A 24,600-nucleotide genomic window follows, 5' to 3' on the forward strand; every position below is an offset into this window, starting at 1 on the left:
TCTTGCGAAGAACTTTTAGAAATTCGTTCACTACTAGTACAGTGTCTAGGTTATTTTCCTTTTCTCTTACATCTATAACACATGCTAATATCGCCAAACCCCCTGGTTGAACTAGTGAGTTAGCTCATCATTGAGACTACCTTGGGTAGTCTCAATGCATGTACCCTTAAACTTAAAGTTGGGTCCCGATAGCGGTGAAATTATCACTTCCTTTTTACGAAAGTCTATACCAGCGTGGTTTTCATCTAACCAATCTATGCCTAGTATTACATAGAAGTCTATCATGCTAACTACTATCAGGGCTACGCTTCGAGTTTGATCGGTTATGGTTACTTGGTCATCTTTTACTCTATCCTTAGCCACTAAGCCTCCCCCCACAGGGATACTCACACACATGCAATAAGGGGTTCTAGTTCGAATCCTGCTTGTATAACAAAGGGAAAAGATATAAAAGAGTCGGTAGAACCAAAATCAAATATAGTAAAAGCATAATGACTTAAAATGGGTAGTGTACCTGTCACCAAAGTATCGAACCTCCCAATGTCTCTACTGGTGGGACGCATTTGAGCACGAGTTTGCATTCGCTGCAGGTGTGCCACGTGGCACAATAGGAGACCGACATGTGTGCAGACAACTTCAGGTCGAGGTGCGGGTCTCGCGCGGGTGTGCGAGTCGTGAATTGTGGGTAGCGAGTCACGATTGTTGCAGGTCGCGTAAGCTGGCTATGTGGATTGGGCCGAAACGTTCGATTTGGGCCTCGAGAATTCAATGGTCAGTAGGCTACAGGCGCGTGTTCTCGGGTTGAAGTTTTGTAGCAGTTTGGGCGACTGAGTAGATTGGGCCAAGGCGTTTGGGGGTTGCAGGCGTTTGGATACCCAATACGAATTTGAACCGAAGTCCACCGACTTCGTCTTCTCCACCCGGTTCACGCGATTTTTCTCACAAAATTTCTCTCTCTTCCCCTTTTCCTTGGAGGTGGGCCTTTAGAAGCGTGTAGTTGAAGGATGGGCAGTCGTCTGGGATTGTTTTGGCGAAGCGGGAGCATCGGAGGAGTGTGACTGAGCGTGGTGTGAGAATTTCGGCGTCTCACTGAAATGCTCGTGCGTTTTTTGGCGAGTGCGCAATTTTTTTTTTTATATTTGTTGCCGTTACACCCATTGAGCATAGATATGAGTCAAGGTTGACACTGCAACTTCATAAACCGATCTTGAAAGAGGTAGGGACTATGCACATAGGTGGTTTAGTATGAGTACTTCTATTGATTTTAGAAATGAGTCAAGATCGACGCTGTGACGTCATAAACTAGTCTCGATGAAGGACTAAGGACTACACGGGTAGATGATCAATAAGGAATCAATTGAAACTTCGTATAGACCAAAGAAAGCCGTGAGAACCTACTCGGAGAAGGAAGCGATGAGAGTCTACAAATATATTGCTTCCTGAGTATATTTTTAAGAGAGTATGTTATGACAAGGGTAGTGATTTTAGATAAATAATATGCGTTGTTTTGATCAATTAATAGTTGATAGGTGGCTTTTCATGCTTCAAAATGTTTTATTTTAAATTTCTACATATGTTATTAAAGACATGCATACACAGGCGTCTTTGGGGTCTTTGATGTTGACAAGAAAAATTAGGGTGTTACATAATAGATGTAAGTGGTTAATTTTTTGAATAAGTAAATATTGTTCCTATGCATAAATGAGGTAATAAATGTCCTCAAATTGTGTTTTGGTTAAGAAAGTGAGATAATATGTACTTACATAGTGGTAAAAAAAAAAAGTGTTTGGAGTAAAAAACTATTGTACTCCAAATAAATAAATAGGGTAATAAATGTAAGCAAATAAGCGGGATTGTATTAAATGATAATGAGAAAATAGAAAAATGTTGGAACCTCATGCATTATTGTGTGTTCATGCATCGGGGGATAGCCCTATTCCTTCACGATAGTACGGACGCATACGCTACGAGGCATGGGAACAATCATTATGTTTACTAGAGGATGCTCGCCCGACCAGAAAGGGGGCTAGGAGGTGTGCGAATCAACTTGTGGGTTTATACTCGCACGTGTGGATCGTGTGTAGGAAAATTAAGTACACATCTAAGTTGTCTGTTAAAAAAGCCGCCCGACGAAAATAGACTGATATGATGGGTTCCACTCATGAATTGTATAGTGGTCACTTACTAAGTATTTTTTAAAATACTCAAGCCACATGCTACTTGTATTTCATATAAAAGCAACCCATCCCTGTACGGCCGACGACGACATCGCATCTCGAAACAGTGACACATGCATATAGTAGTTGTATTTATTTTCTTAGACTTAGGTTAGAATAGTTAAACTTTTAATGTTTATTTATTTCATTTAGTATTTCGTTATGTCGTTTTAAAAATATTTTCGAACAAGTAAGTCCATGTCAGTGTTTTAAGATGAAGTTTATGTTTTATGATAAAATTTAAACACTTATTTCTACACAAAATGATTATGTTATGATGATGGTAGCGACTCTAGGTAAGTAGAAATCTATAGTCGTTACAAACGGACTTTTGACCCAGCTGGAATAAGAACAACTCGTGAAGAATCACTTATTTATAATGAATATATTAATGGACATAACATACTCTACGTTGCATCAAAGTGCAACTCCATATCTACTTAAGATAATTTATAGTCAATGAATGAAAATTGATTAATTAAAGAGTTTAATTAATTAATTTTGTTTTAGCTGTGCTTTTAATGTATAGGTGTATAAAATCTCATTACTAGCTCGTAATAATGCGAGAAAGAATTCATTTAACTTAAAGATGTTTTTGAATTGTTGAAATTAATAATAAATATATAAGGTATATTAAATATAAGGAAGAAAACATACACGTGTACGTTAATATTTAATATATTAAATATCTTAAATATGAAGAGAGAAAAATATATTTAATTTGAATTCTTCACATTAGTATTCAATATTTTAAATATAAAAGAAGAAAAATATATTTAATTTAACCGCTTCCACTTCATATTTAATATATTAGATATTTTAAATATAGAAGAGGAAAATATATTTATTGTATTTGATATATTAAATATTTAAATAATTAAATTTAAATGAGATTTAAATTAGTTAAATATATATTTGGATAGATATGACGTATAAATATAATTTAAATAAGCTATTACAAATACTCATAAATAGAAACTTTCCACATATAAAAAAAAAACAAATCTTCTAAATAAATGTTGGAAAATATTTAAATTAAATAAAATTCTTTTAACAATCTCTCCTTCAACTTATTTTTCTTGATCAAGAATTAGTTAAAGGTCAGGAAAACTCTAACATAAGTTCTTCGCACAACTTATGAAATGCTTTTAATTTTTAGAGGTTTTGTCAACAAATCATCAAGTTGATTTCGGGTACCACAAAATAATAAATTAACAGTTCCTTCTTTTGTAAGATCTTTAAGAAAGTGAAATCTTACTCTCATGTGTTTAGAACAGAACTGGATTGTTGAATAGCTTAATAGTTGAAGTATTATCACACATTAGCTTTGTTCCTTTTATTTGAGAGTGACCAATCTCTTTGAGTATCCTTCTCATCCAAACAACTTGACATGCACAGGGAGAGTGACCAATCCCTTTGAGTATCCTCCTCATCCAAACAACTTGACATGCACAGGCACTAGCAAAAACAAACTCAGCTTCTGTGGTTGATAAGGTGACTATAGGCTGCTTATGAGAAGATCAAGTTACTGCTCCTCCACTCGTCATAAACACATAGCTTGAAGTATTCTTGCTATCTTCTATGTCTTCGACATAATCACTATCAGTAAATCCAATTGAAGAAGTATTCTTGCTATCTTCCATGTCTTCGACATAGTCACTATTTCCCTTCTTCGTTTTCATCAACTGGTTCAATTGTTTCAACAACTCGTTCAATTGTTTCAGCAACCAGTTTAGTCGTTTCTTCCGTGATTTCCCCTTCTTCATTTTCATCAACTGGTTCAATTGTTTCAGCAATCGGTTCAATCGTTTCCTCTTTGATTTCTCCTCATTCGGCTGTGTTCTTATCAAATTCAATATTTTCCCCGTCCAATTTTGTTTCACCTTCGAAAACTTTCTAATCTCATTCACGATCTTCCTCGAAAGCTACATTACGACTTACTATAATTTTATTTGTAGTTTGATCAAACATTCTGTAGCCTTTGGATTCGCTGATGACTCCAAATAAAACACATGTTACACTTTTACTTCAAGTTTGCTTCTCTTGGTATCTAGAATATGGACATGTCCCAGACATCCAAAAACTCTGAAATAATCAACCAATGATTTCACTCCGCTCCAAGCCTCTTCTGGTATCATGTCTTTTACTGCAAGAGTGGGTGATCGATTCAAAATTTGAATCATCCACCTGACTGCTTCAGGCCATAAATTTTTAGGCACTTTCTTCTCTGTCAGCATAGCTCTTACCAAGTTCATCAAGTTCATCACAGTGCGATTTTTGCATTCGACCACTCCATTTTGCTATGGGTTATAGGTTGTGGTCAATTGTCTCCTCACTCCATGTTGTTTGCAAAAATAGTTGAATTCTGCAGAGTTCAATTCTCCTCCTCTGTCTGTCCTTAAACATTTTATAGGCATTCCAATTTTCTTTTCCACCATTGTTTTGAAACATTTCAAATGATAAAATGTTTCTGATTTTCTACCAGAAAATAACTTCATACATTTCTTGAATAATCATCTATAAAGCACAACATCTGGCCACTTGAAGCTGGTGAAATTGGACCACATATATCTGCATGAACAAGATCCAACTTTTCTGTTGCTCTCCATTTACCAATTTTTGGAAATGGAGTCTGATTGTAACGATTCGAGTTTCTAGAATAAAATAAAATAAAATAAATAATTAAATGTAATCTCCCCGAAAATCGAGGGATTTCCTGCCAGACTTTTAATACCTAATAGAAACATTCCTATTTCTCCAAGTTTCCTTATCCTAAAACCTAGAATGATTGGGAAATGTCTTGAGATTATTTTTATATTCCTATGCCAAACCTTTTACATCATTTGAAAACGATTTTCTCTCCAAACTTTCCTCCGAAACGTTGAGGTTGCTCTTCGGAGGAAGAATCAAGTGGAAGTAAGGTATTGATGTTGGGATCATTGTGTCAAAGAAGGTTGACCGTCGGAAATCGATGTTGAGGACGTTGTGGGATCGTTGGCACGTCGGCGGAATCGGGGATGCAAAAACTAGGGTTTCGTCGCTTGTCGGGTAAGGAAGGCAAGGTTTTTGGAATCGGGTCGAGTCGCAGACACACGCCCAACAGCTCCGACAGCATCGCATGCGTACACAGTGCGGCTCGACTCGCACGTGTACGAAATCGGCTCGGTTCCGTCAATTCCCGCATCTTGGCTTGGCGGCTTAGTTGGTCGGCTCGGCAGCTCGGCTTATCGGCTCAGTATCATTATAATATATCGGGCTTGGCGGCTTAGTTGGTCGGCTCGGCAGCTCGGCTTATCGGCTCAGTATCATTATAATATATCGATTCTGGCGGCTTAGTTGGTCGGCTCGGCAGCTCGGCTTATCGGCTCAGTATCATTATAATATATCGATTCGAAGGTATTTGGCCCTTTCAAAGCCGTTTCTGCCCTTAGTTTTACAATCCGAGGTCAGTATGGTTCCTAACCGTTAAAGACAGATTGGGTCGGGAGTTTATTTTGATGAATGGCATGAGATTTAGCTAGGGTATGTTATGAAAGGTTCCCAAGTTTTTATGTGGTTATTATAGGACGTATTTAACCGTTGGGATTAGCTTGTTGTGAGTGACTTCGGCCAAGGCCATCAAGGTAAGTGACCTTACTGTTGGAGCTAGTTCACCACGTGTTGTATGATGGTGTGTGCCCTGTGGCCCCTGCATGCACCATGTTTTATTATGTGATATGACTATATGATGTATGAATTATGTGACTGTTTGTGCTATGAAACATAATGGGTTATGTTGACCGTTGACTGTTTATGTTATGTGAAGTTATGAATGATATGTTTGTAATATATGCCATGAAAATGTTGATCGATGCCATGGATACACGTAGTATTATCGAGTCATGTCATGAGATGTTTATGCAACTGGAATGTACTTTCATGTCATGTAATATGTCATGTAATGTAAGTCATGTGAGATGCCATGTGAGGTAAGAAACGTAAATGCGACGTTAGCACTGCTTATGTAATGCCATGTTAGATATGTTAAGAGACCTCATGCATATATATGTATGTCACGTGCATCAGGCTTCTTCCCCTTTATGTTACAAAAGAATGAAATACGATATTTATGTTCGCCATAATATCATGCGGGCCCTTTTCTGTTCTGTGGTGTCCGGCAACGTGTAATACGTTGTGCCCGACAAAGCCAGGGCTAGGGGATACGTATATGAGCCTGCCTGGTGGGTCCATGTACACGTACATGGGCCATGCGTGAAGGAGTACCACACATCCAACCCTACTTGGAATAGAAAAGCGCCCAAGGCTATGTAAAGTTTATGAAAAGTTAGATCACTCTCATATGTTGCATGTGTTTGCATTCCTTACCCCAACCGTGGGGTGACTTACTAAGTATTTCATAAAATACTCAAGCCACGTGCTACCTACATTTTTCAGGTAAAGGCAAGGCGCCAATGTATGGTTGACGGCGAAGCTGAGGACACCATGGAAATTGGAGAGGGGATATTTTTAGGAGTTTATTTAAATTATAGCATCAAGTATTGTTTTATTTAGATTTATTTTGAATTCAGTTATTGAAGGTTTGTTTTCGGAGATAGGTTTGTTTTGGATTTATGAATCTTTATGAAAGACTCTGTTGTGTTTTTCCAAGGTTATTTATGATGAGCTTCCGTGCAATGAATTATGTATGCATGGGTGACGTCACTAATTAGGTTTAGGAAATTAGGGGCGTTATACCGAGGTTGCTTGCTTTCATACATGCCTCACAGGTGGTGTTTGGATCTATAATTTGTGGTAGGTCTTTCACCATATTTTTGTGTTTCAAGGTGCACAAGCCTTTGTAGCCAAGATGACCATAACGATGGTGCCAAAGTGTTGACTGATCCGTATTTGAAACTTGAAGACATCGTCTTTCATTTGTTGTGGTAGATGGTTTAGTACGCAAAATAAACAGCCGATTTGCGCTCATAGTTGACTCTGCTATTTTTCCTTTTTGTAGATGATAAATGCTACATACACCATCTTTAAACAACATTGCTACTCATTTTTCTTGTAGTTGTCCAACGCTCAAGAAAACTTTTGAGTTCAGGTACCCAATACACATTACTAATAGTACAACGAACCCCATGCAAAGTTAATTTCACTGCACCCTTTCCCATAACTTTCATACTTGTATTATTTCCAAGTTTGACATGGTGGAAAAATGTCTTGTCTAAGCTTGAAAACATATCTTCACTTGCACACATATGGTTTGAGCAACCAGAATCTAAGAACCAAGCATCACTACTTTTTTGCTTCATGTATGTCTTTCCATATGAGCCATGAACAGCATTTCATCCTCTTCTTCCCGCTCTGCATAATTCAATTTCTTATTCATCTTTGGACATTCATATTGAAAATGACCTAAGTCATGACACTTATAACATTCAACAGTTGCTTTGTTGAAAGTTGATCTTCCTCTTCCGCGTCCTCTGCCCCTGTAAGTTCCTCTTCCTCTGTTACTTATTTCCATTCGTCCTTCAAGTTTTAAAACTTGCTCCTCTCCATTAATGCTAGATCTTCGAAATTTTTGTTCATGCACCACTAATAAACTTTGTAATTATTAATGAACATGTTATCAGTATCTTTGGATTCCTCAATGGATACTACAACATAAGTAAATTTTTCAATCAGGGTACGCAAAGTTTTTTTCTACAATTTTATTGTCTAGCATATCTTCTCCATTGCTTCTCATCTTGTTGGAGATTATCATCACTCTTGCTAAATAATCTGTGATACTTTCATCTTCTTCATTTCTAGGATCTCAAATTCTCTCCTTAGTGCATTAAGAAGAGATTTCTTCACTTTTTGGTTTCTACCAAATTTTCGCTTCATTGAGTCCCAAACAATCTTGGCGTGTTCAAGATTTGTTTAAAGACAGTACGACCAATTGCCTGAAATAGGCAATGTTTTACTTGGTGATTTTTGAGTCTAGCATCATCAAGGTGACCTTTTTGTGCCTCGGTCAACATTGTTACTTCCTTTGGTTTTGAAAAATCAATTTCTACCACCTCCATAGACTCTCTGCTGAGAAAATTTTCCATCAGTTCACTCCAATGATCATAGTGACCATAGAAGTGAGCGATCTTCGTTAAAGTTTTATCTTCACTCATACTCTCCCTATTTGATCACTCAATTTCACTCCAATGATCATAGTGACCATTGAAGCGAGGGATCTTTGTTAAAGCTTTATCTTCACTCATACTCTACCTATTTAATCACTCACTCATACTCTACCTATTTAATCACTCAAAAATTGCAGCTCTAATACCTATTGTTAGATTTTGACAGAAGAATAACTAAGTCAAAAACATAAACCATTGAAGTTTGGATCGATGATATTATTGAATGTTTTTATAGTTTTAGAAATAATCATAAATAGAACTAACCACCACCAAACAAATCTGATAAACAAATATTAGAAAAATATTTAAATTAAATACCTAAAATACTCTAACTATTTTGACATAATAAAATTTTCTCACGCTAGTAAGTGAAAAATTAGCCATAACTTTCCCTATATTTATGGTAAGTTTCAGTAACTCTTGGTTTAGTTTAATTCTAAATAAAATTAGAGTTGATCCTAATGTTCATACAAATAAGAGTTACTTCTCAACAATATCTTCAAAATATTCGATTGAAATCTTTCCCAATAAAGATCATTGTGACAACCTAAAGGAATGATAATATGTATTTTGTATTTATTTGTTGTGTGTTTGATGATAATAATAATAATAATAATAATAATAATAATTAAAAAAAAAAAATCGAAGCAGCTGCGTCAAGCAGTTGCTATAAAGGGGATGAGGGGCGGCGGACGCGTAAGCTGGAGGCGTGGGATTGATGATTGGATTATTAGAGGATGTGGAAGCGTATTAGGGCCTTGATTAGGTTTTAAAAAGGAAGAAAAACGAAGAATAGTGATTAGCGAAAAACCCAGAAAACAGAGGAGGAAATTTTTTAGAATTCGAGTTTTGGTTGCTTAAAATTGGACATCAATCGAGGGTAAAGGAAGAGGGGTTGTTGCTGAGGAATCCTTTGAGGAAGGGGATACGGCCACGAGCTGAATCGGACGATGATACGAAGGTAACGAAAAAAAACCATATCACCAAACCTTTAAATCTCGATATCTTGATTCATACTGCATAATAAGTTATGAAATAAGGCTTGTTAGAACCGTAGTTAGAAGATCTATAAAGTTGTAGAAGAAATCAGAACGAAATTCGAGCTGTAGAGATGAAATTTTTGCTTCGGGACACAACGGGTATTAAAGGAAAAAGATTGGGAAAAATTGCAGGGAGGAGAGGTTGAAGACGAGCGCGTGAAGGACACGCGAGGCGCGTGGGAGGCCGCGAGTGGAAGTGCGATTGTGCGCGGATGAGGCGCGTGAGAAACGAACCCCGACCTTGTGTTGGCGCGTGAGGGCGCGTGAGCAGGTATTTTGGCTCCCGGTTTGTCCCGTTCGACTCCTTTTGACCTGTCCTATCAAAATTGGTCTATACTTATGTTGAAATTGATAAAATATAGGTCTAATAGGAAGGAATTGTGTGAAATACTATTAAACGTACATTCAAGGGGGAAAAGGAGTTCGAAACCAAGTAAGTAGCGTATCGATCTATGAACTAGTTCTTAACTTGTTTTACAACATGTGAGTGTGTTGTTTACCTGATTAAGAGCTTAGTATGTTATGATGAGCTTTGATGATATTGAGTGTTTATTGTATATTGTGACTGCTTGCCTGTGATGTAAACATGATATAAATGATTGTCAGAATGTTCTATGCGTTGAACATGATACATGTATGAAAGCATGCAGTAACTGTGAGTATGTTATGCATGTTAATGGAAAGGTTATGACTCTAGATATGCTTATTGGTTGTTGAGCTATGGCTTATTTATATGAGTATGATAGTCTACTACTTCCCGCGGAGTTCCTGGCCAACGCGCTGTGTGCTAAGTCAGGGAGCATGAGTACTCCTGACCGTTGATATATGAGATAAACAGACCGCCAGAGCAATTAGTAGACGGCCCGTATTTGACCGAGAGCGAGTCTTACATACGAGTCCGAAAATTCTAGATAAGCATATCGAAAGAGAGTCAGTAACCTAGCTGGAGGTAGCTGAGATACCTCATAACGAACAGATGACCCTAGTAAGAGAACTAGGAGTCAATGATGAATAAAACTTAAAAACACCTGGAAAGATTAGTTATGAACTCTTGAATGATAAGCTAGCTACTTACTGAGTAATCTAATTACTCATCAAAATTATTATAACTTTTCTTTCCAGATTTAGATGATGCAGGCCAACCGAGGACGAGACCAGCGGGCTAGAGACTACTGGGAATCCATGTCTGGGTCTGTTTATGTAATTATGTTTTCGTTGTCAAGAATTTACTTTGGTCGTTTTAAGTTTTTAAAAGTACTGTTTTTTTATAAATATTTTACTGGATGTTTTTAGAAATATTTTGAGTTTTATGATTGGATATCAGAGTTTGTTATTATTGTCGATGGTAACTCCTGTTAATCGCGTTGACGATGAGCGGGTGTTACAATCATATACTCATTCAACACATCATCATAATTATTTAATTTATTCTTTATATTAAATAAAACGAGATCTTTTTATTTAACTTTCATAAATTAGAAAGTATCAAACATCACATTATAAAAAATAAAAAAATAATAATAAAAAAAAAGTCCATTTTTATAAATTTTAAGACTAAATTTATTAAAAATAGATATCTTTAAAAATCAATAGTCTTTCTATATGAATAATAAATGTAAATGCACAATATCAACTCATAAATAACTTTAGAAAAAATTTGTAACTTCACAAAAAGAAAAACGGTTCTAGTTTTATAAATTATTAACAAACAAAATATTATATTTAAACAACGTTTCATACTGAAATATAATTGTATCAAGTATTATTCCAAAAGTCTGGTTATTTTTTTTAAGAAGAGAATGAAGTGTTTTTTTTTTTTTTAATATAAATAATTAAAATATATATTATTTTCTTTTTATTTTTTATAATTTATTTTTAGTTTTATATAAAAATAAATAAATTTCATATAGAGAAAATACATTCATCCATCACAATTTCAGCCTAAAAAATGTAATGAATAATAATAATAATAATTAGTTACCTTTGGTCGATGGAACAAAAAAAATTTATATATTGTTCTCGATTTTAAAATTTTAATTAAGGAACATATCAATTCTGAAGAGAGGATAGATTATTATAAACGCTAAAAAAAAGTCCTTAGGATCCAAGCAAACATCACTCTAACACTATTCAAGCAGTGTAGTCTCAAAATTTTACATGCAAGACTTCTAACGTTCCAAGTGATGTAGTCTAATCTTGCATTCACGGCTGGCCTACAACCTCAATACCTATGCCCAAGGCTTCATACGTTACATGCAGCTTAGTCTGAATACCTATGCTCAAGACTTCATACGTTCCAACCAGCATAGTCTGAAAATTTACATCTCTAAGACTTATTACATTCCATCTCGAGACCATGACACATGAATAGGATATTATCTATTTTCCTAGACTTGGACGAATATGGTGTTTACTTTTAATGTTTATTTATTTCATTTAATATTTCGTTGTGTTGTTTTAAAAATATTTTCGAACAAGTAATTCTATGTCAGTGTTTTAAGATGAAATTTATGTTTTATGATAAAGTTAAAACACTTATTTCTGCACAACATGACTACGTTATGATGATATTAGCGACTCTAGGTAAGTAGAAATCTTGGGTCGTTACAAACGTACTTTTGACCGAGCTGTAATTATGAACAACTCGTGAAGAATCGCTTATTTATAATGAATATATTAATGGACATAACATGTTCTATCGTGCATAAAAGTGCAACTCCATATCTATTCGGGGTGATTTATAGTTAATGAATGAAAATGGATTGATCTAAGAGTTTAATTAATTAATTTTGTTTTATGAGAGATCATAATCTATATGTGTATAAAATCTCATTACTGGCGCTAAAAAAAGAATCAATTTAATTAAAAATTTTGAAATTAATAATTAATATATTAAATATAGTAAAGAAAATATATTTAATTTAAAGTAAAAAAATATATTTAATTTGAATTCTTCATATTAGTATTTAATATTTTAGATATATTAAATATAAAAGAAGAAAAATATATTTATTGTATTTAATATATTAAATATTTAAATAATTAATATATATATATATATATATTTAAAACTCCAATGATATTTATTGTAAGATATGTACGGTTTAATTTAATTCTAAATAAAATTAAAGTTGATCTTAATACTTATACTATACGAATAAAGCATTTGTCATCAACAATATCTCAATAATATTCTTTTGAGATAATTTCAAATAAATATCATATACTCATTCAACACATCATCATATTTATTTAATTTATTCTTTATATTAAATATATTTTAATAAACGAGATCTTTCTATTTAACTTTCATAAAAGTATCAAAAATCACATTGTCAAAAAAAACAAAAAATCTTAATATATGATCAACTTTTATAAATTTTTAAGACTAAGTTTATTAAAAATAGGTTTGTTTAAAAATCGATAGTCTAAATAAAACTTAAGTGTTCGAATATGAATAAATAAATGTGATTAATGTACAATATCGACGAATAAATAATTATAGAAAAAAATTATAACTTTCAAAAAAATAACGATTCTAATTTTATCTTTTTCGTATGTCAAATAGATTTTTTATTTAATATATATTTTATAATTTATTAACGAACAAAATATTATATTTAATTAATGTTTCATACAAAAATGAGATATAATCGCCTAAAGTATTATTTGAAAGTAATCTTAAAAAAATAAAATGGAATAAAGTGTTTTTTTGTATTTATAAATAATTAAAATATTTGTAATTTTTTTATTTCAAAACACAAATATAAATGAAAAGTAAAATATATCTTTTAAAAGAATTAAAATGTCTTTTCATTTCTTTTACTTTTCTTTTAGTGCATCATAAACGGAAAATAATATAAACACTCGAACGAAGGCATAAATAGTTCATATTCTAAATTAAATTTGTGGACTTTTTATTTTTTATAATTTATTCTTAGATTTATATAAAAATAAATTTCATAGACAAAATGCATCCACCCATACAAAATATTTAAAATAACCATTTGATTAATTCATTTTCATATAGTAGTAAAATCCTTCGAAACCTTTATACGACTGTAANATGTTATCAGTATCTTTGGATTCCTCAATGGATACTACAACATAAGTAAATTTTTCAATCAGGGTACACAAAGTTTTTTCTACAATTTTATTGTCTAGCATATCTTCTCCATTGCTTCTCATCTTGTTGGAGATTATCATCACTCTTGCTAAATAATCTGTGATACTTTCATCTTCTTCATTTCTATGATCTCAAATTCTCTCCTTAATGCATTAAGAAGAGATTTCTTCACTTTTTGGTTTCTACCAAATTTTCGCTTCATTGAGTCCCAAACAATCTTGGCGTGTTCAAGATTTGTTTAAAGACAGTACGACCAATTGCCTGAAATAGGCAATGTTTTACTTGGTGATTTTTGAGTCTAGCATCATCAAGGTGACCTTTTTGTGCCTCGGTCAACATTGTTACTTCCTTTGGTTTTGAAAAATCAATTTCTACCACACTCCATAGACTCTCTGCTGAGCAAATTTTCCATCAGTTCACTCCAATGATCATAGTGACCATAGAAGTGAGCGATCTTCGTTAAAGTTTTATCTTCACTCATACTCTCCCTATTTGATCACTCAATTTCACTCCAATGATCATAGTGACCATTGAAGCGAGGGATCTTTGTTAAAGTTTTATCTTCACTCATACTCTACCTATTTAATAACTCACTCATACTCTACCTATTTAATCACTCAAAAATTGCAGCTCTAATACCTATTGTTAGATTTTGACAGAAGAATAACTAAGTCAAAAACATAAACCATTGAAGTTTGGATCGATGATATTATTGAATGTTTTTATAGTTTTAGAAATAATCATAAATAGAACTAACCACCACCAAACAAATCTGATAAACAAATATTAGAAAAATATTTAAATTAAATACCTAAAATACTCTAACTATTTTGACATAATAAAATTTTCTCACGCTAGTAAGTGAAAAATTAGCCATAACTTTCCCTATATTTATGGTAAGTTTCAGTAACTCTTGGTTTAGTTTAATTCTAAATAAAATTAGAGTTGATCCTAATGTTCATACAAATAAGAGTTACTTCTCAACNAAAAAAATTATAACTTTCAAAAAAATAACGATTCTAATTTTATCTTTTTCGTATGTCAAATAGATTTTTTATTTAATATATATTTTATAATTTATTAACGAACAAAATATTATATTTAATTAATGTTTCATACAAAAATGAGATATAATCGCCTAAAGTATTATTTGAAAGTAATCTTAAAAAAATAAAATGGAATAAAGTGTTTTTTTGTATTTATAAATAATTAAAATATTTGTAATTTTTTTATTTCAAAACACAAATATAAATGAAAAGTAAAATATATCTTTTAAAAGAATTAAAATGTCTTTTCATTTCTTTTACTTTTCTTTTAGTGCATCATAAACGGAAAATAATATAAACACTCGAACGAAGGCATAAATAGTTCATATTCTAAATTAAATTTGTGGACTTTTTATTTTTTATAATTTATTCTTAGATTTATATAAAAATAAATTTCATAGACAAAATGCATCCACCCATACAAAATATTTAAAATAACCATTTGATTAATTCATTTTCATATAGTAGTAAAATCCTTCGAAACCTTTATACGACTGTAAGGTTAAAATAGAGTGTTGGTGGTCGAAAAAGCAGGTTGAGCTATTACAAGAACATCCATCTAGTTATACTGTTGCATGTGTTTGCATTCCTTACCCCAACCGTGGGGTGACTTACTAAGTATTTCATAAAATACTCAAGCCACGTGCTACCTACATTTTTCAGGTAAAGGCAAGGCGCCAATGTATGGTTGACGTCGAAGCTGAGGACACCATGGAAATTGGAGAGGGGATATTTTTAGGAGTTTATTTAAATTATAGCATTAAGTATTGTTTTATTTAGATTTATTTTGAATTCAGTTATTGAAGGTTTGTTTTCGGAGATAGGTTTGTTTTGGATTTATGAATCTTTATGAAAGACTCTGTTGTGTTTTTCCAAGGTTATTTATGATGNCAACATTGTTACTTCCTTTGGTTTTGAAAAATCAATTTCTACCACACTCCATAGACTCTCTGCTGAGAAAATTTTCCATCAGTTCACTCCAATGATCATAGTGACCATAGAAGTGAGCGATCTTCGTTAAAGTTTTATCTTCACTCATACTCTCCCTATTTGATCACTCAATTTCACTCCAATGATCATAGTGACCNGCAATGAATTATGTATGCATGGGTGACGTCACTAATTAGGTTTAGGAAATTAGGGGCGTTATACCGATGTTGCTTGCTTTCATACATGCCTCACAGGTGGTGTTTGGATCTATAATTTGTGGTAGGCCTTTCACCATATTTTTGTGTTTCAAGGTGCACAAGCCTTTGTAGCCAAGATGACCATAACGATGGTGCCAAAGTGTTGACTGATCCGTATTTGAAACTTGAAGACATCTTCTTTCATTTGTTGTGGTAGATGGTTTAGTACGCAAAATAAACAGCCGATTTGCGCTCATAGTTGACTCTGCTATTTTTCCTTTTTGTAGATGATAAATGCTACATACACCATCTTTAAACAACATTGNATAGTGACCATTGAAGCGAGGGATCTTTGTTAAAGTTTTATCTTCACTCATACTCTACCTATTTAATAACTCACTCATACTCTGCCTGTTTAATCACTCAAAAATTGCAGCTCTAATACCTATTGTTAGATTTTGGCAGAAGAATAACTAAGTCAAAAACATAAACCATTCAAGTTTGGATGATGATATTATTGAATGTTTTTATAGTTTTAGAAATAATCATAAATAGAACTAACCACCACCAAACAAATCTGATAAACAAATATTAGAAAAATATTTAAATTAAATACCTAAAATACTCTAACTATTTTGACATAATAAAATTTTCTCANACTCATTCAACACATCATCATATTTATTTAATTTATTCTTTATATTAAATATATTTTAATAAACGAGATCTTTCTATTTAACTTTCATAAAAGTATCAAAAATCACATTGTCAAAAAAAACAAAAAATCTTAATATATGATCAACTTTTATAAATTTTTAAGACTAAGTTTATTAAAAATAGGTTTGTTTAAAAATCGATAGNTTAGTTTAATTCTAAATAAAATTAGAGTTGATCCTAATGTTCATACAAATAAGAGTTACTTCTCAACTATATCTTCAAAATATTCGGTTGAGATCTTTCCCAATAAATATCATTGTAACAACCTAAAATAATGATAATATGTATTTTGTATTTATTTGTTGTGTGTTTGATGATAATAATAATAATAATAATAATTAAAAAAAAAAAAATCGAAGCAGCTGCGTCAAGCAGCTGCTGTAAAGGGGATGAGGAGCGGCGGACGCGTAAGCTGGAGGCGTGGGATTGATGAGTGGATCATTAGAGGATGTGGAAGCGTATTAGGGCCTTGATTAGGTTTTAAAAAGGAAGAAAAACGAAGAATAGTGATTAGCGAAAAACCCAGAAAACAGAGGAGGAAATTTTTTAGAATTCGAGTTTTGGTTGCTTAAAATTGGACATCAATCGAGGGTAAAGGAAGAGGGGTTGTTGCTGAGGAATCCTTTGAGGAAGGGGATATGGCCACGAGCTGAATCGGACGGTGATTCGAAGGTAACGAAAAAAAAACCATATCACCAAACCTTTAAATCTCGATATCTTGATTCATACTGCATAATAAGTTATGAAATAAGGCTTGTTAGAACCGTAGTTAGAAGATCTATAAAGTTGTAGAAGAAATCAGAACGAAATTCGAGCTGTAGAGATGAAATTTTTGCTTCGGGACACAACGGGTATTAAAGGAAAAAGATTGGGAAAAATTGCAGGGAGGAGAGGTTGAAGACGAGCGCGTAAAGGACACGCGAGGCGCGTGGGAGGCCGCGAGTGGAAGTGCGATTGTGCGTGGATGAGGCGCGTGAGAAACGAACCCCGACCTTGTGTTGGCGCGTGAGGGCGCGTGAGCAGGTATTTTGGCTCCCGGTTTGTCCCGTTCGACTCCTTTTGACCTGTCCTATCAAAATTGGTCTATACTTATGTTGAAATTGATAAAATATAGGTCTAATAGGAAGGAATTGTGTGAAATACTATTAAACGTACATTCAAGGGGGAAAAGGAGTTCGAAACCAAGTAAGTAGCGTATCGATCTATGAACTAGTTTTTAACTTGTTTTACAACATGTGAGTGTGTTGTTTACCTGATTAAGAGCTTAGTATGTTATGATGAGCTTTGATGATATTGAGTGTTTATTGTATAGTGTGACTGCTTGCCTGTGATGTAAACATGATATAAATGATTGTCAGAATGTTCTATGTGTTGAACATGATACAGTATGAAAGCATGCAGTAACTGTGAGTATGTTATGCATGTTAATGGAAAGGTTATGACTCTAGATATGCTTATTGGTTGTTGAGCTATGGCTTATTTATATGAGTATGATAGTCTACTAATTCCCGCGGAGTTCCTGGCCAACGCGCTGTGTGCTAAGTCAGGGAGCATGAGTACTCCTGACCGTTGGTATATGAGATAAACAGACCGCCAGAGCAATTAGTAGACGGGCCGTATTTGACCGAGAGCGAGTCTTACATACGAGTTCGAAAATTCTAGATAAGCATATCGAAAGAGAGTCAGTAACCTAGCTGGAGGTAGCTGAGATACCTCATAATGAACAGATGACCCTAGTAAGAGAACTAGGAGTCAATGATGAATAAAACTTAAAAACACCTGGAAAGATTAGTTATGAACTCTTGAATGATAAGCTAGCTACTTACTGAGTAATCTAATTACTCATCAAAATTATTATAACTTTTCTTTCCAGATTTAGATGATGCAGGCCAACCGAGGACGAGATCAGCGGGCTAGAGACTACTGGGAATCCATGTCTGGGTCTGTTTATGTAATTATGTTTTCGTTGTCAAGACTTTACTTTGGTCGTTTTAAGTTTTTAAAAGTACTGTTTTTTTATAAATATTTTACGGGATGTTTTTAGAAATATTTTGAGTTTTATGATTGGATATCAGAGTTTGTTATTATTGTCGATGGTAACTCCTGTTAATCGCGTTGACGATGAGCGGGTGTTACAATCATATACTCATTCAACACATCATCATAATTATTTAATTTATTCTTTATATTAAATAAAACGAGATCTTTTTATTTAACTTTCATAAATTAGAAAGTATCAAACATCACATTATAAAAAATAAAAAAATAATAATAAAAAAAAGTCCATTTTTATAAATTTTAAGACTAAATTTATTAAAAATAGATATCTTTAAAAATTAATAGTCTTTCTATATGAATAATAAATGTGCACAATATCAACTCATAAATAACTTTAGAAAAAATTTGTAACTTTACAAAAAGAAAAACTGTTCTAGTTTTATAAATTATTAACAAACAAAATATTATATTTAAACAACGTTTCATACAAAAATGAAATATAATTGTATCAAGTATTATTCCAAAAGTCTCGTTATTTTTTTTAAGAAGAGAATGAAGTGTTTTTTTTTTAATATAAATAATTAAAATATATATTATTTTCTTTTTATTTTTTATAATTTATTTTTAGTTTTATATAAAAATAAATAAATTTCATATAGAGAAAATACATTCATCCATCACAGCCTAAAAAATGTAATGAATAATAATAATAATAATTAGTTACCTTTGGTCGATGGAACAAAAAAAAAATTATATATTGTTCTTGATTTTAAAATTTTAATTAAAGGAACATATCAATTCTCAAGAGCGGATAGATTATTATAAAAGCTAAAAAAAAGTCCTTATGATCCAAGCAAACATCACTCTAACACTATTCAAGCAGTGTAGTCTCAAAATTTTACATGCAAGACTTCTAACGTTCCAAGCGATGTAGTCTAATCTTGCATTCACGGCTGGCCTACAACCTCAATACCTATGCCCAAGGCTTCATACGTTACATGCAGCTTAGTCTGAATACCTATGCTCAAGACTTCATACGTTCCAACCAGCATAGTCTGAAAACTTACATCTCTAAGACTTATTACATTCCATCTCGAGACCATGACACATGAATAAGATATTATCTATTTTCCTAGACTTGGACGAATATGGTGTTTACTTTTAATGTTTATGTATTTCATTTAATATTTCGTTGAGTTTTAAAAATATTTTCGAACAAGTAATTCTATGTCAGTGTTTTAAGATGAAATTTATGTTTTATGATAAAGTTAAAACACTTATTTCTGCACAAAATGACTACGTTATCATGATATTAGCGACTCTAGGTAAGTAGAAATCTTGAGTCTTTACAAACGTACTTTTGACCGAGCTGTAATTATGAACAACTCGTGAAGAATCGCTTATTTATAATGAATATATTAATGGACATAACATGTTCTACTGTGCATAAAAGTGCAACTCCATATCTACTTGCAGTGATTTATAATTAATGAATGAAAATTGATTGATCGAACAATTTAATTAATTAATTTTTTTTTGGAGAGCTTATATTCTATAGGTGTATAAAATCTCATTATTAACGCTAAAAAGAATCAATTTAATTAAAATTTCTCGAATTTTTGAAATTAATAATTAATATATTAGGTATATTAAATATAAAAAAAACATATTTAATTTGAAGTAAAAAAATATATTTAATTTGAATTGTATTTAATATTTTAGATATATTAAATATAAAACAAGAAAAATATATTTATTGTATTTGATATATTAAATATTTAAAAAATTGTATCTACGGTTTAGTTTAATTTTAAATAAAATTAAAGTTGATCCTAATATTTATACTATACGAATAAAGTATTCGTCATCAACAATATCTCCAAAATATTCTTTTGAGATAATTCCAAATAAATGTCATATACTCATTCAACCTATCATCATATTTATTTAATTTATTCTTTATATTAAATATAATAAACGAGATCTTTAACTTTCATAAAAGTATCAAACATCACATTGTCCCAAGAAAAAAAAAAAATGTATGCTCAATTTTTATAAATTTTTAAGACTAAATTTATTAAAAATTGGTTTGTTTAAAAATCGATAGTCTAAATAAAATAACTCTAGAAAAAAAATTATAACGTTCTAGTTTTATCTTCTTGGTACGTCAAATAGATTTTTTATTTAATATATATTTTATAATTTATTAACTAACAAAATATTATATTTAATTAATGTTTCATACAAAAATGAGATATAATGGGCTAAAGTATTATTTGAAAGTAATCTTAAAAATAAAATAGAATAAAGTGTTTTATTTTTTTTATAAATAATTAAAATATATGTTATTTTGTATAAAAAAAAATTGTTAATTATTTTTCAAAACACAAATATAAATGAAAATAAAATATATCTTTTAAAAGAATTAAAATGTCTTTTCATCGTAAATGGAAAGTAATATAAACACGAGAACATTCTTTTTAAGGCATAAATAGTTCATATTCTAAATTAAATTTGTGGACTTTTTATTTTTTTTATAATTTATTCTTAGCTTTATATAAAAATAAATTTCATAGGCAAAATGCATTCATCCACACAAAATAATAAAAAATAACCATTTGATTAATTCATTTTCTTAAAGTAGTAAAATCTTTCAAAACTTTTATATGACCGTAAGGTTAAAATGGAGTAATGGACAAAGAGAAGGAAGCGAGAGAGAAATTAGGAGGAGTAGTGAACCTTGGTCACTGCTTGGATGTTATTTTGAAGAATGCTGACGTTGCAGAACTTATTGAAGTATCTTGATCTCTCACTCGAGTGTCTAAAAACTTGCAGTGGCAATAGCGACGTTGCAGAACTTATTGAAGTATCTTGGCTGGATATTCGTGGAAAGATCAATGAGTCTATGCTCTCACCAAATGTTGTGTATGAAGTAGCACTTCAGGTATAGCTAAATAATAGAGCCTCCGGGTGGAATGTTCCTTTGAACATCGAATTGAAGAAGCCAGATGGGAGCAAGATAGTGCGTCAGGAATGCCTGTTGGGGAAGCCACAAAACCAGTGGTTTGAGATTGTTGTTGAGTTCAAGGTAGGTAACCATGGTTGTGGAAGTAGTGGCGACACGAGTTTGCCTTTTATGAACATGAAGGGCATTGGAAGAGAGGGCTGCTCGTGAAAGGTGTTCGGATTGGAGCAAAGGGATGTGGTTGCTCATGATCAAAATAGTCTTGGTGTACACAACCTCTCTCTCAAACTCAGATTACACTTATTTTGATTTTGAGAGACGAGAGTTTGTGTTATAATCAAATATGTCTCTCAAACTCAGATTACACTTATTTTGATTTTGAGAGACGAGAGTTTGTGTTATAATCAAATATGAAAAGAATGTACTAGTGTCAAAAGATAAATAATAGACTTTTTGTTTACCGGGTTATAATCAAATATGAAAAGAATGTACTAGTGTCAAAAGATAAATAATAGACTTTTTGTTTACCGGCAAGAAGGTTAAGTTTTAAATACATTTTGTTTTAAATATAATAAAATATAAGTATGAACTAAATATATAAAATATATATATAATCATACTACTTTTTGGCTTGCTAACGAAACAATTATATATTTAAAAAACTTTAAATAAAAATAAATAAATAAATAAGCTAGTAAATCAATCATAATTTTGTTGGCTCCATTACACAAGAGGTTATTTTTGTAGTAATGATGATAGACTATATGGATCTTATCATTTTTTTTAAATTCTAGTGATTGAAAATGTTACTTGAGTTTATATTTTTAAGGCATTCATTCTACGTGAGTTTTACTATAAAGTTGTAGAACTTCCTAGGAATACAATGAAACCAATTACGAGCTTTATCATTAAAAAATTAGGGAGAATTTAAATGCTCAAAGTTTGTGTTTTCTGGGTTAGGTACCGACTTTTGAAGCTCGTATTTGTTCTTATGCTTCATTGACTTTTAACTTACTATCTCTTGATGAAACATGTTTCGTTTGTTGCCACGAAATCGTAGGAAAAGGTTTCCCCAAATGACATAAGCCAAGTTACGAAAGTTTGGCTTTCAAATTCTCATAATCGAAAATATATCCAAATCTTCACTCATTTGATTACCTTGATCCAGACCTTCTTTGCTCTCGACTTCCTCATGAGAAGTTCTCTGAATATTGAGGTTAAGCTAAAGGTGTAAAATGACCCGGTTGTAAAGCTCAATACAACCTCAATTTTAAAGAACAAATTCGGCTTAATAAGTCTGTAAGGATGTGCTTCTTGACACATTTGTTATGTAAGGATCGGTTTTGGATGACTCTAAAAAGGACGGACAATTTTTTTTGCGAAATAAAATAAAATAAAACAAAGAGAATTTAAAACGTAGTAGACATTATAATTATATTATATCACAATAAAGTCATACATTATTATATAAAAACACAACTTAACCGTTAAAAGACAGAATAAGGAACATACACAAAACATTTAAAGCAAAAGGGTGTGGAGGACGACGAGTGAGGCTTGTCTATGGCACCTACTCTAGAGTCCGCTCTCAACCTTAGCTCCTTATTTACTTGGAAAAATATGAAAAACATGGAGTGAGTACAAAGACTTTGTAAGCTCTTTGATATGCTAGGGTACCACACTATTTATCTTCATGTTTTGGTTCTTGTTGTAAGTACTTGGGTGATTAAGTTCTATTCTTGACTAGTGGGTTCTGAGGTCTCAACCTTGGTTCTAGTCTTTAGAACTTGGATTTTGATCCTTGTTCTAGTCCTTGATCATTATCTTATCATTGGTGAGCAGTGGGGTTGGCTTCCACAAGAGGGAGGTCCCTCACTTCATTTTAGCATCTCATTTAAATGCTTCAACTCCATTCGGAGAGTAATCTTTCTAACCGCTCAATGCCATCATTTTGACTGATCCGACTCGAGTTTGATACGCTCGAACCCTTTCGTCTTAGTTTTAATTTTTCGAAACGTTTTAAGATTAGTATGACTACTTAGTAGCTAGTTTAAATTTTTGGAGTTTAAAGTATTTATGCATAATTAGGCTTAGCTAGTTTAAATCATTAGGAGCAAATTTAAATTATTTTATGCAAACTAGCGAATCAATTCCCTTACTAGAATTCTAACTTAAGATGGTTGAACTACTAATTAGGTAGAATTAAATTTGAGAGAGTAATATTAAGCTAGTATCAATAGTAGTAGTTGTAATAGCCAAATAATAATAATAATAATAATAAATAAATAAATAATGAAATAAAGAAAGAAATGAAGAAATAAAAATAATTATAAAAAGGTTAAAAAATAATAATAATAAATAAATAAATAAATAAACAAAAAAAAAAAGAAAAACAACATTTCCCCACTCCTCTCCACTAACCTCTCATCCTTCCCACAATTATCAGTTACTGCAAAAAGAAACAGAAAAACAACAATTGTGGATGACAATGGCCTTTACTCAGTTGAGATTCACAGTAGATTAACCTGAAGATAGATCAGATTAATAAGATATATATTAAAATTTTATTTTCTTTTATCCTATTTCTTTTTTAGAGATCACAGCTACGTTAGATTTCATTAAATTATTACAATAGTTTAGCTTTGAGTTAGAAACTAATTGTAAATCATTTATACTAGTTCGAGTAAATCACGTCAAATGAGTAATATTAGATTAAATTTATATTAGTAGTCAAATGAATAGATTAAAAATAGAATAACCAATAAAATTTGTGAATAGGAAACACTGAGATAAAGGAAAGATTTGGAAACAGGGATCCACTGGAAATTTGGAATACACCAACAACCTATTAAAAGGCAACAGAGTGAATACAAATAAAAACTAAATATAGAGAGAAAAGTAAATACATAGGGCAGTAAAACACAGAAGTACTTGAAATAACTCTATCTACTTCTTTTTATACAACATAACCAAGGAAAATAAGATTTTTAATAAAAATATAATTATAGATACATAACCTTTCAAGACTTTTAAGAATTGACCAATGTAAATTAGAGAAATAATTTTAGAGAGTTCCAACTTGAAACTGATGATATGGGCTCACATAGGTTGACTCGGATTTCAAAGGATAGAATCGAACTTCCATTAAGAATATATTGGTGACAACAACTTAAGCTGACCAGGTAAGTGGCCTTACTATCGGCA

General features: G+C 32.0%; 1 protein-coding gene and 1 pseudogene across 1 annotated transcript in view; both read left to right on the forward strand.

Annotated features, from left to right (window-relative positions):
- The window catches only part of LOC111434188 (lectin-like), a 25,808-nt gene extending 3,948 nt beyond the window's left edge, over positions 1 to 21,860 (forward strand). The window contains exon 4 of the mRNA XM_023071562.1: positions 21,672 to 21,860. The gene's annotated coding sequence lies outside the window, so the exon portion shown is untranslated. The remainder of the gene's footprint in view (positions 1 to 21,671) is intronic.
- Positions 21,123 to 21,860, forward strand: LOC111434189 (annotated as a pseudogene).
- Positions 21,861 to 24,600: the final 2,740 nt, after the last annotated feature.

Source organism: Cucurbita moschata, unplaced genomic scaffold (genome assembly GCF_002738365.1).
Source record: "Cucurbita moschata cultivar Rifu unplaced genomic scaffold, Cmos_1.0 Cmo_Scf00044, whole genome shotgun sequence".
Lineage (NCBI taxonomy): Eukaryota > Viridiplantae > Streptophyta > Magnoliopsida > Cucurbitales > Cucurbitaceae > Cucurbita > Cucurbita moschata.